Source organism: Crinia signifera, chromosome 11, assembly GCF_055691185.1.
Source record: "Crinia signifera chromosome 11, ASM5569118v1, whole genome shotgun sequence".
Classification (NCBI taxonomy): domain Eukaryota; kingdom Metazoa; phylum Chordata; class Amphibia; order Anura; family Myobatrachidae; genus Crinia; species Crinia signifera.
The window spans coordinates 120,020,550-120,033,663 of NC_139227.1; positions in this window are offsets into that span (position 1 = coordinate 120,020,550).

Consider the following 13,114-nt stretch of genomic DNA (forward strand, 5'->3'; position numbering starts at 1 on the left):
CAGGTCTCCGTGGTAATAAGGGACCCGTGTTTGCGCTGCTGGTAAAATACAATCAAAATAACATTGGTATGTGGGGAGGGGAAAGTGGGGTTTTAGACACATGGAGCTAGATTCTCTAAGCTTCAAAAGTGATAAAATGGAGAGTGATAAACAACCAGCCAATCAGCACTTGCCTGACATTTTTCAAACACAGTCTGTGACATGTCAGGCAGGAGCTGATTGGCTGGCTGTTTATCACTCTCCATTTTATCACTTTTGAAGCTTAGAGAATCTGGCCCACTAAGTGTGTGATCGGTCTGCGTACGCTTCGCAAAAAGCTTCCTTAAGACCACAGGTGCTGGCAATCCTACATTACCAGGGAAGCCCAGGAGCAGAGCATTGTGTCCTCCTGGAGAGGGGCATGCTGGGAGGTATGGATAATGTAGGATTGCCAGCACCTGTGGGGAGCTGGGTAACTGATAAGAAAGGTGTCACCACAGGTGCTGGCAATCCTACATTACCAGGGAAGCCCAGGAGCAGAGCATTGTGTCCTCCTGGAGAGGGGCATGCTGGGAGGTATGGAAAATGTATGATTGCCAGCACCTGTGGGGAGCTAGGTAACTGATAGGAAATGTGTCACCACAGGTGCTGGCAATCATACATTACCAGGGAGGTCCAGGAGCAGAGCATTGTGTCCTCCTGGAGAGGGGCATGCTGGGAGGTATGAATAATGTATGATTGGCAGCACCTGTGGGGAGCTAGGTAACTGATAAGAAAGGTGTCACCACAGGTGATGGCAATCCTACATTACCAGGGAAGCCCAGGAACAGAGCATTGTGTCCTCCTGGAGAGGGGCATGCTGGGGGGTATGGATAATGTAGGATTGCCATCACCTGTGGGGAGCTAGGTAACTGATAAGAAAGGTGTCACCACAGGTGCTGGCAATCATACATTACCAGGGAAGCCCAGGAGCAGAGCATTGTGTCCTCCTGGAGAGGGGCATGCTGGGAGGTATGGATAATGTAGGATTGCCAGCACCTGTGGGAAGCTAGGTAACTGATAAGAAAGGTGTCACCACAGGTGCTGGCAATCATACATTACCAGGGAAGCCCAGGAACAGAGCATTGTGTCCTCCTGGAGAGGGGCATGCTGGGAGGTATGGATAATGTATGATTGCCAGCACCTGTGGGGAGCTAGGTAACTGATAAGAAAGGTGTTTCACCACAGTTGCTGACAATCATACATTACCAGGGAAGCCCAGAAACAGAGCATTGTGTCCTCCTGGAGAGGGGCATGCTGGGAGGTATGGATAATGTATGATTGCCAGCACCTGTGGGGAGCTAGGTAACTGATAAGAAAGGTGTCACCACAGGTGCTGGCAATCATACATTACCAGGGAAGCCCAGGAGCAGAGCATTGTGTCCTCCTGGAGAGGGGCATGCTGGGAGGTATGGATAATGTATGATTGCCAGCACCTGTGGGGAGCCAGGTAACTGATAAGAAAGGTGTCACCACAGGTGCTGGCAATCCTACATTACCAGGGAAGCCCAGGAGCAGAGCATTGTGTCCTCCTGGAGAGGGTCAGGTAGGCAAGTATGTAAATAATAAACTAATCTCTACAGACTCTGTGGCCTACTTTTGAAAACTAGTTTCAGGGAGATTATAGTTGGTAGTAGAATTTTGCACAGCACCCCATTGAGGGTGTCTGTCATGCTCCACCCAAAGGGCGTGTCTAGCTCCATATATGGAGATATTGTGAACGTGGCACCTGCTCACTAGGCTGCATATATCCGCATGAAAAGTACATCAGCAATTAATTGTGACAATTTTCAGATATGGAGATGATTGCCACAATTAATTTTAGATGTGTGGGCTCCCCCTTTTGGCAATCCCAATCACAATCGCCAATCGATTGCTTAATCAGATTTTTAAACATGTTTAATAATCCGGTATTATCTGCGGATCTTTTTTAGATGTGTGGGCATTCCCAATTCGTCTTCTTCATCTATTTACATTATGAACAGCTGAAATGTCAATCGATTGGGGCAATTTCCAGATATGAAGATGCAATCTTTAGATGGAAAAATCTGCCGATCACTGAAATAAATCTGTAATGTGTGGGCAAAGTCAGATAGATTGTAAAATCCATTTATCTGGCCAAAAAATCCCTGGATCTGGAAATCCATAAATTGTGATTGCTGATGTATGGGGCCCATTACTTTTCAGATTGGCACTTTCTGAATTGGGGGTGGGCGCTGATAGTGGCGTAGCTACGTTTTGGGCGCCCCCCCGCCGCCCATGCAAACCCCCCCTCAACCCCCCACAGCCTTACCTATCGCGCTGGTCCCGGCGGCTCCGTTCTTCTGCTGAGGACCACCAGAAAATGGCCGCCCCCATACAGCAGACAGTTTCAGAGAACTGTGTGCTATATGGGGGCAGCCATTTTGTGGTGGTCCTCAGCAGAAGAACGGAGCCGCCGGGACCAGCACGATAGGTAAGTCTGCGGGGGATTGAGGGGGGGTTTAACTATAGCACCGCAGCCCCCGGCGCCCCCACATGCACAGCGCCCCCCCGCGGTGGTGGGGGCTGCGGTGCTATAGTTACACCGCTGGGCGCTGATGTCAAGCAGAGGCACACCCATGATACTTTATCATTTCTCCAGGCTTAGGACATTTACATACCTGCTCCCAACATGACCCTCTCCAGGAGGGGTAGATTTATTATAGCGGCGCCTATCGCGCCGCTATAACAGTTCCTGCTTCGCCTCATTAGCGAGGCGAAGCAGGAGGGGACACCGACAAGATCTATTAAGATCTTGCCGCCGGAGTGGGGGAGCGCTAACTCCCCCCTCTGGCGATGTCCCTCCTGGAGACAGCGCATCAGTTAATACTGATGCGCCGCCGCCGTCTCCTTTCCCCCGGCCGGCTCACTGCGCATGCGTGGGATCTCGCTAGTCTCGCGAGATCCCAGCGCAGCTCAGCGCCAGCAGCAGGGACAGATCTGTCCCTGCTGTTAGGTATAGGGCATCGCCGCCTGCAGCTGGCGAAGTCGACAGCTGCAGGCGGCGGAACGGTCAGCGATGCTGACCGTTCATAAATCTGGCAGGAGGCAGGGGCGCAGTGCAAAATATCGCCCCTGCGCTATGCCTCCTGCCCCACACCGCCGGCGTTAGAGTAAACGCTCGGCGGGTGTGATAGATCAGGGGAAGCGCTATCCCCTGCTATAACGCACGAGGATAGCGCAGATTCCCCTGATCACCATATAATAAATCTACCCCTTAATGCTCTGCTCCTGGACTTTCCTCTTAATGTATGACTGCCATCACCTGTAGAAAGGTGCTGCAAAACAGGTGATGGGTAGTCATAAATTAGGAGGGAAGTCCAGGAGCAGAGCAATGTGTCCCTCCTGGAGAGGGTCATGTTGGGAGGTATGCATTAGGGCCAACTGCACCTCCCACCCATGGCTCCTTGCCTCCAACACCACCCACCTGCAGGACCACGCCCCCAGCACTTCCCACTTACTGCACTACACCCCCCAGCACATCCATGCTCCCAACGCCTCCCACCTTCTGTACCACATCCCCAGCACCTCCCACCTGCAGGACCACGCCCCCAGCACTTCCAACTTACTGCACCACATACCCCCCAGCACATCCATGCTCCCAACGCCTCCCACCTTCTGTACCACATGCGCAGCACCGCTCCCACCTGGAGGGGAGGAGGGAAAGAAGTTTGGAGGCTTCTGTCTCCTCGGTGATCCTTAAATGTATGATCCTCATAGTTTAATTTATAAATGTTAATAAATGAATCCACAATTAACAAATACAATATACAGGTACAACAGTACTCCTCCTTGTACATTATAACGAACTGGACTATTACAATACACAGAAACTATTATTTACAATAGAAAACAGAAAGGCCCTGTATGTACATATGTATCCACTAGATGGCGACATACTGCTATCCCACTGCACGCATCAATTAATCATGTGGACTGGAGAGAAAAACTCCAAAAGGAAATCAATTTTGCTTTGCAATTATTCTGCAGTACATAAGCAGCAGCACAATGGCAACCTCACCAGGGAATGTGGCCAAGGTGCAAACATATCTTTATATCCACAAATCACAGTAAATGTAGAAAATAAAACATTAACAATTACAGTACTTTCCTTGGTCATGAAGGAAGATCATTTATTTGCAAATAGAAGGGACCGCAGTGGGTATCTCCGATACCTGCTGTCATCCCTCCAGTCCAGTACACACCCGCATCCCTGATAGGTTTCTATGGGGAATGCGGTGATGCCAGTGTTACCAATATCTGGAATGCCAACCATTCTGGTTATTGGCCTCTGCCACTACTGCTATCTGAGAATGGCGGTGGTACATTGTACAGAAAAAGGTAGGGTGAAACTGCGCTTAAACTGAAGTATGCAACAGGTGTGGGTAAAAAATACAAATATTTATTAATATAAAATATTAATTATAAAACATATATATAAAGCAGGATTACATATCCCATAAAAACATGAGTACCATATGCGTAATGTGTGAGGTTATAGTCACCCACAATGTGCTGCACAGTCCTGAGTCCGTTCCTAGATTGCCTCTATAGTATTGTCCCGATTCGGTTAGAAGAATGGTAATCTCCACGCCAGGGAGCTCCTTGATGTTTGGTAGGTGCTCTACCTGGGATTGGATGATGGGGGCCAGGGAGCACTAGATGTTAATAGGTGCTCTACCCGGTTGTAGATGTTGTAGCCCCAAATGTTGAAAGGATGGTGGTGGGGACCAGGGAGCGCCAGATGTTGTTGTTAGGTGCTCTACCTGGTTAAAGCTGTAATGGTAGCATTGTAGCCTTGTCATCGCCGGCCAGGCAGAGGGTCCCCCCCTGAACTCATACCTCCCAAATGTCCCATTTTTTGGGGCATTCCCGTGTCCCGCCCAGGGCCGACAGTGTCCCGGGGGGGGGGGGGGGCGGGGGCATGTGCAAAGCATCTATTCCTGCAGACAGAGGGGTTGGGGGCATGGCCAGCAGCTCAGACAGCACTAGACATGCCCCCAGAATGGTGAAAATAGGGGTGTGGCCTCATTGGCGTGATGCAATTTGCAGACCATGCCTCCATGGCATTATTTGTGACCTCATGAGAGTGATGCAATTTGCAGACACTCTGGCAGCCGGCAGAGAAGATAGCGGGGATGGGCTTTCGGAGCCCTTGTTCCTGCAATGGGAGGAAAATAATTTGATGGTCAATGATTTTTATTTTACCCCTTCGCAAATAAAAGTAAAAATCTAGATGTGGAGGGGGATGGGGAGCATGGTATGGGGTGTGGACATTAGAATGAGGGCATAGTATGGAATGTGGATAGGGGAAGAAGAGCACAATGTTGGGTATGGAGGAAAAAAGGCAAGGTGATCATAGCATTATAATGCTCCTTGTTAACATTATGCCACAGTCTAGTTCCCCCTATTCACATTATGCCACATTACAGTGCTCCCAGTTCACATTATGCCACATCACAGTGCTCCCAGTTCACATTATGCCACATTACAGAGCTCCCAGTTCACATTATGCCACATTACAGTGCTCCCAGTTCACATTATGCCACAGTTTTCCATTCCAGATGCAACACAATCATCCCAAGAGCTGCCTTTTGCAGGTTTTGCAGTAGCGCAGCTGTCGTACCAAGCAGGAAGAAAAGGCCCTTCCAACCGATATCGTCTGTAATATCGTCTGGTGTGTACACTCAATATAATTACTTATGTTCTATCCTGAGGGTCAGTAACGATGTTATCCATGCTCCACCCCCTACACCCGCGAAGCCCCGTCCCCTGTGTTTTGATTGGCCCACAGGCCAATCCATGAAATTCAATGGATGACAATCGATATGTAAAAATATCGATGGTCATCCATTGCATAGTTAAGCACTATGGATGGCCTGTTGCAGAATTGCCATTGATGGCAACCATCGATGGCAATGGCAAAGATGGTCATCCCTACTCCTGTGCAGGGAGTGAAGACTTGGACTGGCGGGGTGGAAGACCAGAGCACAACAGCTGCTGCCATGTTATTTTGCTTTCTTTATTAAAGTTACAAAAATAATATTTGAGGTTTCTTTTTTTTCGTGATTTCTAGGAAAAATGTCTGATCACCATATTAGGCGTCCAAAAAAAAAAAACCTTTTGACAACGGGGATGCCAGTCTAAAGAATTGGGGAAAGAAGCCAAAACAGATATAAAAAGAGTTAGAGCAGGGCTGCTGACTTTTAGATTCTCCTAACTCTCACATGTTACATCTGCCCCACCTGCAGTGCACATGGTTTTGCCCATTTCAGAACAAGTTTGTACTGCGATCAGATCTGAATATGGGCCAGTGTGATTTTCAGCCCAGTGATTTTCCCCATCATCACAGTGTGTATGCAACTTTTATTTATTAAAGTGTGAGTTTTTAACAATTAAAGAGCATTGTGAAATAGGATGATATGGGTTTTTTTGGTACTCTTTACCTAGCACGGCGCCCACGATGTCCATCGCGGTCATCGGGGGTAAAAAATCGCCGGCATTTACCATAGGGATCAATGTTAAAAGTGTGATTGGACGCAATTTTACTGTTCAATGCCTCAATGCCCGCGATTTTTCCATAGGAAACAATGTTAAATGGGCCACAGAGCCCTAATAGTCACCCTAAAGTCTGAAATGGCCCCCACAATTGTTAACGCCACCCCACGATCAACGTGAACCCGAAGCGTGGCGAGCGCAGCGAGCCCACGAGGGGCGGCGGTACGCGTCCTCCGACCTTTTCATACCCCCACTATCCACGTCGGCGTGGAGTTGAGAATAGAATAGTGTGGCGAGCGCAGCGAGCCACCGAGCCCGAAGCGTGGCGAGTGGACGCGGATACCTGTGAAGCCCGCGAAGGGACGCGTTTACCTGTGAAGGTTGTGTTGACGTTGATCGTGGGGTGCCGTTAAAAATTGTGGGGGGCCATTTCAGACTTCAGGGGGACTATTAGGGCTCTGTGGCCCATTTAACATTGTTTCCTATGGAAAAGTCGCGGGCATTGAGGCATTGAACAGTAAAATCGCGTCCAATCACACTTTTAACATTGTTCCCTATGGGAAATCGCGGGCATCGCGTCGCACCCGTTTTTTAGTGCATTTGATGGCCGCGATGCCCGCGATGGGCTAGGTAAAGAGTACCGTTTTTTTTTACCTGCACACTGAATTGTTCTGGTTAGCTGCTGGCTGCTGTACCCTTGGATGACTACCTCCTTTAAATTTACAGAACTCAAATTTGAAAGTTCAATCGTCTTGGAGCTATCACCTCCAACAGATATATTTCACTCTGCAGTCTTTTGCCAATGTAGCGGCGTCCCGATAATTGGCACTTAGAAAACTAAATTATGTCCTATATCGAATCTTCGGTGGTCAGCGGGTTTTTTGCCGCTTTAAGTTTTCCGGGAGAGAGTACTCCTGATCTCCCTGGGTCGTGGGGCCCGGACTTCAGGGTCGCACGGCAGGACCGGTTGCACCAGGAACCGTGTAAATGACACTGATCCCTGTGCTGTGGGTACCAAGCAGCGCTGCTCCTCGTCTGTCAGAGGTTTGCAGAACAGGGACTAAGTGAAAACCGGAACCGGCCCGGAGCCCGGACTATCAAACTCTGTATTCTGGAGCTTGTACTGTCCAAGGGTGACTGTCCAGGGGGAGACCTGTCAGGGAGGGGTGCCTGTGATAGCCTACACCGGGGACATGGGGAAGGGTCAGATTACAGCCTCCTCGTATGGGTCCAGACCGTTCCGGTTTTTATTACACCCCCAGACCATACAGGCAGCCTTTATTCTCCACCTTCTCCTTTCCCTGATGACAAGGTTCACAGGCAGCCCCACCTGATGAGACACCCCCTGGCAATGCACCCCCCGGACCAGACACTACAGGCTCCAAAATGACAGATATTGATGTCTGGTCCGGCATTCCGGGGTGCTGTCCGATTCCATTTTTTACCCATACCCTACAGAACACGACTTGACCGGCCCATTGCAGTGTCTGCTCACCTCCTTACAGTTCCCCCGGGCCAGTATATACAGGCAGGTTTTCTTCTCCACCGTCTCCTCTGCCTGATGATAGGTGTCACAGACAGCCCCACCTGATGAGACACACCCCAGCAATGCACCCCCCAGACCGGACACTACAATCTCCAAATTACAGATATTGATGTCTGGTCCGGAATTCCGTGGTGCTGCCTGATTCCAGTTTTTGCCCATACCCTGCGGAACACCACTGCGGGTGCTTGACCGGCCCGTTGCAGTGTCCGCTCCTCTCTATACAGGTCTCCCGGCCAGTGTCTCACTTTCTTATCTCTGTACTCACCTTAGTTGCTCCCAGTGTCGGTTCTCCTTGGCGTGCGCACATGCTGTCTGCAGGTGTCCTCGTACTTCCAGGTGCAGTTTCTCTGCTCTCACTGGTACAAAGCAAAGTGGTCCCAGGGTCAGTACCACCATCTGTATGTCCACCAACGCGTTTCAGCTTCTGGTGCCTGCTTCTAGGGAGACGCATGTTTCACTGGTTTCTGGCCCTTATTCAGATCTGAACGCAGTACATATTTGTTCTCAAAATGGGCAAAACCATGCTGCACTGCAGGTGGGGCAGATGTAACGGTACTTATATGTTAGTACGCTCATACCCCCACTATCCATGTCGGCATGAAGTTGATTTTATATAGTGTGGAGAGCACAGCGAGCCACCGAGCCCGAAGCGTAGCGAGCCCCACGATGGAACGCGGAAAACTAAGCAAATAGCTTAGTGGGCGCCCAACTAACATATAAGTACCTCGATGTAACATGTGCAGAGAGAGTTAAATTTGGGTGGGGTGTGTCAAAACTGAAATTTAAATTGCAGAGTAAATATAATGCAGCCTGTATTTACCCTGCACAGAAACAAAATAACGCACACAAATCTAACTCTCTCTGCACCTGTTACATCTGCCCCACCTGCAGTGCAGCATGGTTTTGACCATTTTGAGAACAAATTTGGGTATTTGTGTATTTGCAGGGTGCCCAATTTACATACGTACGGCATCATAGGAAAAACGCATTGAATGCAATTTTGCTGTACAATGCGATTTTCCCCCCACTATCCACGTCACCCCGATGCATGGCGAGAGGACACGGTTACACATCCTCCCGACCTTTTCGTACCCCCACTATCCACGTCGGCGTGGAGTTGATTTTATAAAGTGTGGCGAGTGCAGCGAGCCACCGAGCCCGAAGCGCGGCGAGCGTAGCAACCCCCGCCAGGGGACGCGGATGTATTTATAAAATCAACTCCACGCCGACGTGGATAGTGTATGTGAACCTGTAGCTATTAGCTGTATGTAGCTTATTGTATCTGCAGGCTCTAGGATTATTGTACCAGTAATAACAATATTATCTGTACGGTTATTGTTTGAACATGTCCTATTCTTGAGGACAATTCTGTATCTACTGGCCAAAGTATTGCTGCATACTGTATATGGAGCAAGCAGTCCTGCCATGCGGCTCTGAAGTCCGGGCCCCACGACACAGGGCGATCACGAGTACTCTCCCAAAAAACTTGAATCAGTGTTTACCCTCTATAAGATGTGCGCATAATTTTGCCTTGAAATCTTTTGTCCATCCTGGACAAAAGATTTCAGGCAAACCCACATTTTCACCGAAGATTTATCTTCAGATCCGATGTTCGTTCCTATGGATCTTTAAGTCTTCTGATCTTTCATGCAGCATGTAAGATCAGAAGATTTAGCAAAAGATCTGTGGGAGCACCAATTTGCCCGAAAAATCGTTCTAGTGTGTGGGCACCTTAAAAGTGATAACAAACCCGCTGACCACTGATGCAATTAAAGCACCTGAAGATTCGATATAGGACAGGTGCATTTATCGGGAATACAAGTTCATATTACAGTTTTAAGTATTTATACAATATGTATTAAATAATACGGGTGCATGTTTTGTACCATTACGTCATTGTTGGGAGACATATATTACAGGTTGAGTATCCCTTATTCAAATATCCGTTATCCAAATTATTCCAAAAACCAAACATTCCAGAAAGTGAAGTAAAAAACTCTTGCTAAAAACCTACTGGGGACATTTTTAACAGCGCTACTGGGGACATGATATAACTGGCACTACTGAGGATATGATATGTAACTGGCACTACTGAGGACATGATATAACTGGCACTACTGAGGACATGATATGTAACTGGCACTACTGAGGATATGATATGTAACTAGCACTACTGAGGATATGATATGTAACTGGCACTACTGGGGACATGATATGTAACTGGCACTACTGAGGACATGATATAACTGGCACTACTGAGGACATGATATAACTGGCACTACTGAGGACATGATATAACTGGCACTACTGAGGACATGATATAACTGGCACTACTGGGGACATGATATGTAACTGGCACTACTGAGGATATGATATGTAACTGGCGCTACTGGGGACATGTTATAACTGGCACTACTGAGGACATGATATAACTGGCACTACTGAGGACATGATATAACTGGCACTACTGGGGACATGATATGTAACTGGCACTACTGAGGACATGATATAACTGGCACTACTGAGGACATGATATAACTGGCACTACTGAGGACATGATATAACTGGCACTACTGAGGACATGATATAACTGGCACTACTGAGGACATGATATAACTGGCACTACTGAGGACATGATATAACTGGCGCTACTGAGGACATGATATAACTGGCGCTACTGAGGACATGATATAACTGGCACTACTGGGGACATGATATGTAACTGGCACTACTGAGGATATGATATGTAACTGGCACTACTGGGGACATGATATAACTGGCACTACTGAGGACATGATATAACTGGCACTACTGAGGACATGATATAACTGGCACTACTGAGGACATGATATAACTGGCACTACTGAGGACATGATATAACTGGCACTACTGGGGACATGATATGTAACTGGCACTACTGAGGACATGATATAACTGGCACTACTGAGGACATGATATAACTGGCACTACTGAGGACATGATATGTAACTGGCACTACTGAGGACATGATATAACTGGCACTACTGAGGACATGATATAACTGGCACTACTGAGGACATGATATAACTGGCACTACTGAGGACATGATATAACTGGCGCTACTGAGGACATGATATAACTGGCACTACTGAGGACATGATATAACTGGCACTACTGGGGACATGATATGTAACTGGCACTACTGAGGATATGATATGTAACTGGCACTACTGGGGACATGATATAACTGGCACTACTGAGGACATGATATAACTGGCACTACTGAGGACATGATATAACTGGCACTACTGAGGACATGATATAACTGGCACTACTGAGGACATGATATAACTGGCACTACTGGGGACATGATATGTAACTGGCACTACTGAGGACATGATATAACTGGCACTACTGAGGACATGATATAACTGGCACTACTGAGGACATGATATGTAACTGGCACTACTGAGGACATGATATAACTGGCACTACTGAGGACATGATATGTAACTGGCACTACTGAGGATATGGTATGTAGCCGGCACTACTGAGGACATGATATGTAACTGGCACTACTGAGGACATGATATGTAACTGGCACTACTGAGGACATGATATAACTGGCACTACTGAGGACATGATATAACTGGCACTACTGAGGACATGATATAACTGGCACTACTGGGGACATGATATGTAACTGGCACTACTGAGGACATGATATGTAACTGGCACTACTGAGGACATGATATAACTGGCACTACTGAGGACATGATATAACTGGCACTACTGGGGACATGATATGTAACTGGCACTACTGGGGACATGATATGTAACTGGCACTACTGAGGACATGATATGTAACTGGTGTAGACAAGAAAATATTTCACCTCAGGCGCTGCACAAACTTGAAGCTGCACATAAAACTAAAAATAGAGGTCACCGGGCCACTGTGGTAAATTGACAAGAACAAAAAGGAAAAGTCTCACATGCGCTCAAAGTCCAAACAATGTATCAAAGTCCTCCACGTCACTCAGGGCTCCGAATCCCTTCTCTCCCACGTTTATATATGGGGGGGGGAAAAAACGAGAAAATTGGTAACCATGGATTCTCTGTATATTATTCTCCCTTTTAGGTGAGTGTAAATAATGGAAAAATGTGTTCCCAGAAATTCCAAACGATCCAAGGTTTTTCTATGGGGTCACCTCACTCGTGCACATAAATGGAAGGTGCTCACATGTATGCTTACATAAGATAGGTGTTTTGTACTCCCATAAAGGTATCTTTATATATAGCACTCCAGATTCCAAATAAAAAGCAAAATTCCTTTATTACGATTAAAACCCCAGTGGGGCAGAAAAGAATGCCAAACAGTCTCTATATATGGCATTCTTTTCTGCCCCACTGGGGTTTTAATCGTAATAAAGGAGTTTTGCTTTTTATTTGGAATCTGGAGTGCTATATATAAAGATACCTTTATGGGAGTACAAAACACCTATCTTATGTAAGCATACATGTGAGCACCTTCCATTTATGTGCACGAGTGAGGTGACCCCATAGAAAAACCTTGGATCGTTTGGAATCTCTGGGAACACATTTTTCCATTATTTACACTCACCTAAAAGGGAGAATTATATACAGAGAATCCATGGTTACCAATTTTCTCGTTTTTTCCCCCCCATATATAAACGTGGGAGAGAAGGGATTCGGAGCCCTGAGTGACGTGGAGGACTTTGATACATTGTTTGGACTTTGAGCGCATGTGAGACTTTTCCTTTTTGTTCTTGTCATGATATGTAACTGGCACTACTGAGGATATGGTATGTAACTGGCACTACTGAGGACATGATATGTAACTGGCACTACTGAGGACATGATATGTTACTGGCACTACTGAGGATATGGTATGTAGCTGAAACTACTGAGGACATGATATGTAACTGGCACTACTGGGGACATGATATGTAACTGGCACTACTGGGGACATGATATGTAACTGGCACTACTGAGGACATGATATGTAACTGGCACTACTGAGGGCATGATATG